At 38.9% G+C, this 8,524-nt stretch overlaps 1 protein-coding gene across 1 annotated transcript in view; it reads right to left on the reverse strand.

The window, feature by feature from the left end:
• The window catches only part of B4GALT6 (beta-1,4-galactosyltransferase 6), a 29,630-nt gene extending 21,223 nt beyond the window's left edge, over positions 1-8,407 (reverse strand). Inside the window, exon 1 of the mRNA XM_026843088.1 lies at positions 8,310-8,407. The gene's annotated coding sequence lies outside the window, so the exon portion shown is untranslated. The remainder of the gene's footprint in view (positions 1-8,309) is intronic.
• Positions 8,408-8,524: the final 117 nt, after the last annotated feature.

Below are 8,524 nucleotides of genomic sequence, written 5' to 3' on the forward strand. Positions count from 1 at the left end.
GGGGGGGGGGGGGGGGGGGAGTACTGAAAAGTTCAGATAAGAGAGACACTTCCTAGAGAATCCAGGGATGCTGCAAAATTCAAATACAATAAACACAGCTTTACAGAAAATAGGTCTCCTCAAATGACCACTGCCCTTAAAGTTACTCATTTGCTAGCCAACACCTGGTTTCACTGGGCTTCTGAAAATAGCTTTCAACACATCACAAAAACTGACAGGGATTTGAATGGGTTAACAGAAAGTTCTCGACTAGTAATTGTAAATGGAGAATCACCTCAGGGGGACATTTCTAGAACAAGTCCCACATGGATCTCTTCTCATCTCAAGGTTATATGGTATTATTCTCAGCAATACTAGAGTTATAAATACACTATTGGCAGAATTCATGCATGGAAAATTAACACAGAAGTGTTCAAGATTAAATTCTAGAAACTAATCTAAATATACAGTAAGTAGAGCTCAGCTGAAGACTGTTTCTAAAACATCACAGTCACAATTCTAGGAGCTAGGAATACTTTCCACAACTACAGGACAGGCACCTTAGTCTGTAAAACAGATTCAGTAAACAATTATTCAGTGAAGGATGATACCCAAAGTAACATAAGACTGCTGTACACCGGGTCCTATTCACAAACTGAAATTTACAGTAAACAGATAAATCCTATAGTAAGTGTTCAACTTCCAAAGGATTTTATTTTTACACATTTGTTGTTACTCAGAAGTTGGTTTTAAAACATATGCAACAACCAGAGAAAAGCTAAAAATTGTATGCCTGGAAACATTTTTTACTTGATTTGTTGTTGAATATCTAATACCAATTTTGCACTATTTGTAATTTAACAATAAATCCAAACTTATTTCATAGGGATGGTGAGACTGCATCTGAGTCTGCATATGTATACCTCCTCATAAGAAAAATATATTAGAAAGATACAGATCAACTCAATCTACTGAAAACACCAAGAACTACCCATGTTTCTGGAGGCTAACAGTAATCATTCATATGATGCAGATGGACAAATCTGTATCGGCGACAAGAGAAAGACTTCAAAACTGCTTTTAGTGGTGGTGTTTTTTCACTCCAGAATCTCTGTATACTCACTGCTACAGAGGACATGCTGAATGGATGACTCCTCTGACTGCAAGCCTGAGGAATTGAATAAGTGTCATTTCACTGTTTATTGAAGCCAGTAAAAGAGGAAATCTCATTGATCAAGTCTCCATTTATGGGTGAAAAAACAACATTTAAATACAAATTTATTTCTCTAGCAATATTTTTAAGCATGATAAATGATACAACAATTCAGTACAATTTCTAACACATTTGATATTAGTCTATCCTCCAATCTCAGGCTATTAGTTGATCATATAGCAAGTCAGAAATAATTCAATAGCTAATTTTGAAACAGTATCGTACAGAAATTTAAAAATCAGTATTGTTGTAACCAGCAACAATACAACTCCACTCAAGGCAGATTCAATCAGGAAAGTAAATATTTTCCTTGAATTTCTACTATTTTAGCAAAATTCAACTCCAACTTTAAAACTCATAATTAAATTTCATTAAGACATTTGTTCAGTGAAGACTGTTCTAGGCAGGCAGACTTTGGACATCAACAACCAAATGGTTTTATAGTGATATTTTAAGCCTAAACCTTTCCAACTCTTCAAGAATTTTGTTTTAATGAGTTCAGTTACTGAGAAAAAATAGAAAACTGTAGTATCTGTAAATCAAATATTCCAAGTATCATTAAATAAAAAAGAATACATGCACAATAAAGCAATGGTAAAAGACAACTGCAAATTTAAGAAAGTGAACTGACCATTGGGGTTACCCTGCAAAAAAAGTATAGTTTATATCTGAAAGTCCTGAAACCAATCTCTGCACTGTATTCACAAGAATCTAGCACTGGATCCCACACAACGCACAATCATTGCATGCTGCTCTCCATAATACCATTGCATAATATGAATACAAAGGATTACCCAAAACAGACCAAGAGCTGTAGAAAAGCAAGCAGAGCTAGTCACTTGTAGAAACGGTGTTATTAATGGAATGCCAGCAGATAAGCTATCTTTCACCACAGACACATGTGGAAATGGTTAAAGCTTTGGCCATGTCAGTAAAGCACCAAAGTTCAAATAAATGTTTCCAGGGCATACAGTTTCTCCTCCTCAATGGATGAGAACACCACATTCAAATTACTGGCTGGCTTAAGTGAAAATTCATTTCATGTGAGGTCTCATAATTACTTTGTCCTTGTGAAGTTAGCTGCATGCCATAAACGCTTGTATTTTTTCCCCTTTTCCAACTAAGAGCAACACCACAAAATGAATACTCCATGAAATCTTACACAGGCAAGTTCACTGACTAATAACTAAGTATACTTAAGAGCTTTAGGAAAACTATCAGATAAAGATGCAAAACAACTGATTCAGAAAGAAATACGCATGTTTAGTCAAAGCTTATCTGCTGATAAATGTGAAAGACAGTCATGAATGTCTGAACTGCAATAATTTATTCAGCATCAGGTGCTAGGAACAACTGTGCTGGGCCAACATCATGGAAAAATCTTTGCACCTCCCAGAATAAGGCAGAAGACTTATCCATGAAACTGCCTGAGTTCATAAGAAGCTCAAGCCATTAGTCAGAATGCCAAGGAACTTCAGATCACTGGATCAATGATCAAGAAGAAGAATGTGTAAGCCTCATGCCCCTCTTTGCACAAGAGGGAAGACCCTATTTAACAGAATATTTACTAAATATTCTCTGTTAAAGGGTTTGGTTGCAATTCATGGAACTGAAGTGAAAATGTGCAATGTGCGCAAGAAAAAGACTGCTGCAGCTAATGAAATTACACTTGCCTCCAAATGAAGCCTTTAGTAATATGTGAACCCTTAATAAAGTAATATAGCTGAAAACTCCCAAACAACCAGGTCTATAGTACAGACATTTCCCTTGCAGAAATTATGAGACAAAGGGATAGACAAGTTTCATTCACTCAAGAAGCTTGTAAGAGACCCATGAGATCAGTTCCCTATGAAAGGAGTAAAAGAAGGCAATAGCAGCAAAAAAACCCACCAACATCGACCACATCCTGCAGAAACCATCAGCCTTTTAACACATGGTATTTCCACACAGCATCAAAGGAGGGGAGTAACACAGGTTTTGTTTCGTTTAAACAGGCTAGTTGTATTATTTCTATTTCAGTGCAGCCCTTTAGCTGCAATAAACCTACTGCCTTGAAAACATACACTCATTACAAAACCCTCAGACAAGGTATTACCACCTAACACTGTGGCAAACAACAGTATGCTGGCCTGTATTAGCAACAGCATAACCAGCAGATCAATAGCAGCAAGTATTTGCTATTCAGCAATTTGTGAAACCATATTTGGCGTACTGTGTCCCAAAACGGAGTATATGATGTCAGAATAGAAACTCAAAGAAATGGGTTTGCTCAGTCTTAAGTAGAATGGCTAAGGGAAGGATAATTTTTTTTGCTGTCTTCAGCTACATAATAGAAATGTATAGAAAAGATTAAATTGAACACTTGGAGGTACACAGAGAAAAGATACAAGGCAATGAACACAGAGTGCAAGATTTCGTATTACAGTTTTCTCACAGTTGTGAAACACTGGAACAGGTTTGCCAGAGAGACTGCAAAATCTCCATCCCTTGACTACCTCAAAACTCAACTGGACATGGTCCTGGGCAATCCGATCTAGTAGGATCTGCTTTCAGCGGGAGTTTGGATCAGATGACTTCCAGAGGTCCCTGCCAATTTAATTACTCCATGATCAACCAGCAAGTCCTTAGAAAAACCACAACTACTAGACATGCCAGGAACAAAAAAACATTAGCACAAAGGCTGTACCTGTAACTACGGGCTCAGCACCTGGCAACCATTTATCTTGCTGACAGCATTTTCAGCTCTTTCCTCCATTTCTGCACAAGTTCCAAAAGTGATATCGCCCTTTCCTATTAGGAAAATTATTTCCTAACAAGAGAACAGGAAATAGATTGATATCAAATCGTGATGTTTCAAAGTTCCTCCAAGCCTGCACAGCTGCCCTTTGGTTAGGATTGCTAGAGAAGTAGTAAAGTTTTAATAAGAGAAGCAGAAGACCAGAAGAGAGAAAACAGTAGAGGTTTTTTACCTTCTCAATCTCATTCCACCATTCAGGATTTCTAGTTACTGATGTCAGACAGACTGCATCTTCCCTAAGAACTGATTATGGGACAGTGCAGTGATTATGAGAACTACAAAGGTACTCATGTCCAAGCTGGCCAAGTTAGACTGCAACTGACTACAGTATTGAGAGCTCTAAGGTACTCTCCCACCCAATCTGGTACTCTCTGATGGAGCCAGACAGAAAGGAGTAACCCAGAGGTGAATAAGAGGTAATTTTCTGAGACCAGTTATGTTGTCCAATGGGATTTCAGTAATGATGCTGATGGAAAAAGGAAAAAGTAAAGAAAAAAATTCTCTGGCAATACTCAGATTGGCTTGGCAGTGAAATAAGATCAGCAAATGCCCTCTCTTGTTCACCACTGCCTTGCTACTTTGTCTCACTCTCCTCATCTTTGGATCCTTTCCACAACATAAACTTCAACCTAAGTAAACATTCTGAATAGCTGTCAGCACCAGACATCGACTATCCAAGTCCCTTTTATCAGTGCTGTTATCTACAACACTGAAAAAGAACATATTGGCGCCAAAGATTCCTGCTCTCAGCTAGCTTCTTCAGTCTCTAATTGCAGTATACAGGGATATTTGTAACTTCCAGTGAAGTTTCAGAATCACAGGCTATCTTCACTGACGAATTCAAAACCAGCAACTTCAGTTTGTACCTTTTAATTTCATGTAACAGAGAAGGAGCACCACATGTAGTACAGTGAGAAAAGTGGTCTTTCTGGAGAAGTAGCACCTGTTAGTCTGCTTCCATCAAATACCTGAGACGTAGAAGTATAATTTGAACATTTAAAAAGATGATTTTTTTAATTTTAAACATTTAAAATGCTTTCTACCATTTTACCTTGCCATCCTACTGCTCTAGGGTTTGCTTCAAAGCATCCACTCAACTAGGGAAAATGAAAACCTGAAAAACAGTTGTCTTCTCTAATCAGCAGTTCAAAACCCATCTGATTCTGTGTTTGAGATCCTCTCTGACTATCACAGGACCACCAGGTTGCTGAGGCAGGGTTACAGCCATCTCTACCTCATCCCATCTTCTGTTCTTACAGAAGGGAATGGAGGCACAGGAACAACCCCAACATAGTGTACGAATTCTTCTCAACCACATAAAACTTCTGGTTTTATATTATGTGGAAAATTGTATGTCTTAGTCTCAAAACACTGTTCTGTGTCTGAAAACCTGAAATTTAAATGCTTTTCCTCTCCTCATTTTGAAATACATGGGATAACAAAAAGTTTCTATTTCCCAAAGAACTAACATTCTGAGAGGCCTCTACAAAAAAAAAAAAAAAAAAAAAAAAAAAAAAAAAAAAGTGATACACAAGTAATTACTGTGCAAATAAAAACATTTAAATGTTAAACAGGAATAATTAAATACTTTAAGTAATTAAGATTTTTCCTCTAAACAAATTGTCAGTATTCCAAATCGACCCGAACTGCATTTGTCACAAAATCTGCATTTGTCACAAAATCTGCAATATTGCTAAAAAATGCAGTAACTCCATTTTCTAATTAGCGTGAAGGACAAAGGGAATGAGATGACCTCTTTGTGAATTCTCCCAGTGTTAAGGGCTTACTTGTGCAGACATCTCCTCCCTTTGATAAGCCATGAACTGCTTGCTAAGAGGGAATTCCACTCTACCAGCCCTTAAGAATTCAAATTTTCACTCAGCTTTGACATCTCAGGAAGCTCTTCTGCTACATAACCCGCTTATTTTTGCCCTCCCACCTTTCAGTACACTGCTGCTGCTCCATAAAACATTTGGCAGTCCAACTTCTCCCTCTCTTTTCAGTTCCTCTGACCATCAGGAAGAACAGGGAGCAGCTCCAGTTCCCCTACAACACGGAACTTTTCTCCTCTCTGCCACTGCACCTTGTAGCTTGCTGAGGAAGAAATGTTCTGATGAACCAAAATATCTTCACTAAAATGTAGCTGTACACATAAATTATGACAGATCCCAACCACTTATGATTTAACTGCAGAATATATATAATGAAAAAACTGTTAACAGGTAAGGTGGCTGAACTGCCATAAGCAATCTTAAACCCTCCTCTCCTCACACACAATCAGCTTTGACCCATTTCATCACACTCAGTGGAAAGAAGCAAACACACTGAAATATTCTATTCTTCTATTGCAATACGCAGATGGCTTGAGCACACAGCATAGGATTATCAGATGAATCATCTGCCTATAGACTTGGGGGATGGGGTGTTACTGGGTTTTTTGAAAATCTTCCATTCTTACAATTTACATTTTCCCCATGAACGCTGCCAGGATGTGGGTTGCTTTCAAGATATTTGACCTTCTTTCTCTCCATTCTACACAGTAACATTTCCAGGAGCAAAATCCTGGGAAATCATCATCACATCTGCAAACTGACAGGCCGAGATTACCAGTGTAAAACTTTCCTACTTCCCTTTACCATTTTCTGCGTTCCCTCCCCCTGTAAGACCAGCACAGCATGGTAGCATTCCAAACTGGATCCAAGAAGAGGCACATACAAAGAATAACGCCTGTATTGTAGGGTTTTGATTTGTTTGAACTGGATGAGTTTACAGCACAACTGCATACAGAGTTAGGGCACCACACCATTGATCAGTAGCTGGAAAGGGCTGTAATTTCATGAACTTGTATAACTACTGAAGATTTTTCTATTGTTAAACTACAGCTCAAAAGGTCTAACTGCAGTATGTATGTCCGAGATAGCAAGAAAGAACAGTCTGAGTATGATTTTTTTTCCTTAAGGTTGATCACACCTAAATAACCTACACCATGAACACTTTTGGTGCAAAGCATTGATTTCATTTCACTGCTGGTACAAAGGAAACTGAACAGACATGTAAACTCCAATAGCTGAGCAGCAAGATGAAGTCAGGAAAGAAAAGTCTCATCACTAGAGGCTCCAGTTCTGAACAAGGTACTGCATAAACCTTGTTTAGTAAGAAGATGTACTTCTAAGAAGATACCCGTTGAAGAAGAAATATTTAAATAATGAAGTAAAACTCCAGCTGCATATATTATACAAGATGTTAACAAAGATGTGGAAACTGCACTTTGCTTTCTAAATCATACACCAACTGCTTGTAATTTAAGTCTACTCTGATATTACGCTAGCATCTCATAGAACTAAGATGTCTAAATGGACCCTAGCAGCATCGTTCTCTCACTTAGAAAACTAAATTACATCCCTTTCAGCAGGGAAACACTGATGGACATAAAACTCAAGAACTCCAACCCATGATATATTCCCCCAATACTTTTTTATATTTACTTGAACTGTCATAGTAACTGAGAGACATGTCAATATTGTATGAAGTGCTCGAGGTATAGGAGAAGCAACTGCACCCTGAAAGGGTTTACAAATCAAATAAAAAATTGTGAACAAGAGGAAGCTGAACAGCATAAATACACAAGTCAACAGGAAACAATTCCTGAAGATTTGGTGGTCAAATCAATGTGGATATTTCGTAGTAATGACGAAGAAATTTTAAGCACTGAGGACAAAGAATGAGATGGTTTTACAGGTATTTAGGCAGCACCTGATAAGCAAGGAGAAGTGCAGGAAAAAGTGGTAATACTCCCTGGAAAAATGGAAAACATTGCCCAGCCAACAGACACCCAACATTGTGAAACATACAGGATACCGCTGGCCTTCACTCAGGGGTAAGCCCAACCAGCTCTGAAAGACTTATCCAGCGAGAAAAAGCCTGATGGTCTCACAGAAACGGAAGAGTGAACTAAGGAAAACTGCACATTTTTTTGTCTGACCCCGACTTGCAGAGTTATTTTACGTAGCTTTCCTTAAACTGCCTCCCCTCTTAAGTGATTCTTTCAGAAGTGGAAGTTAACAAGCTGTAAAGCCTGTGAAGAGAGATCTCACGGACAGAACACCAAATACTCACATTAGCTCTTAATTTCTGATTGCTCGTGCTTTATTATTAATGCAGTTACTAATGATTTAAAAGATGAATGGAATCAAGTGACTCCAGCACGCAGTTTTGCAGTTCTTTGCTGGCTTCTACCGTTAATTTATAACATGATGAAACGGGGAGATGCTTTTTTGCCTCACTTTTCCGGCCTGGGAAGCAAGAACAGCATCTACCTACCTCGCGATGGCAGATGAATCTTCTAGAGCGTTTGAAACCGACAGAACAAAGATGCGAGATTAACACACGTTACCGACGGCCCTCGTCAGTCGCCCTGACCCCCACCCTCGGCAGGGGGTCCCGCGTTTCGACACCCAAGACGCCCCTTACCCGCCGCCGCCCGTACCCTCCCCGCCAGCCCGGGGGAGGCGGGTGAGCCCCACCGAAGGGGCGTC

The sequence above is a fragment of the Athene cunicularia genome, assembly GCF_003259725.1.
Source record: "Athene cunicularia isolate RWA chromosome 2 unlocalized genomic scaffold, athCun1 chr2_part1, whole genome shotgun sequence".
Taxonomy (NCBI): Eukaryota; Metazoa; Chordata; class Aves; order Strigiformes; family Strigidae; genus Athene; species Athene cunicularia.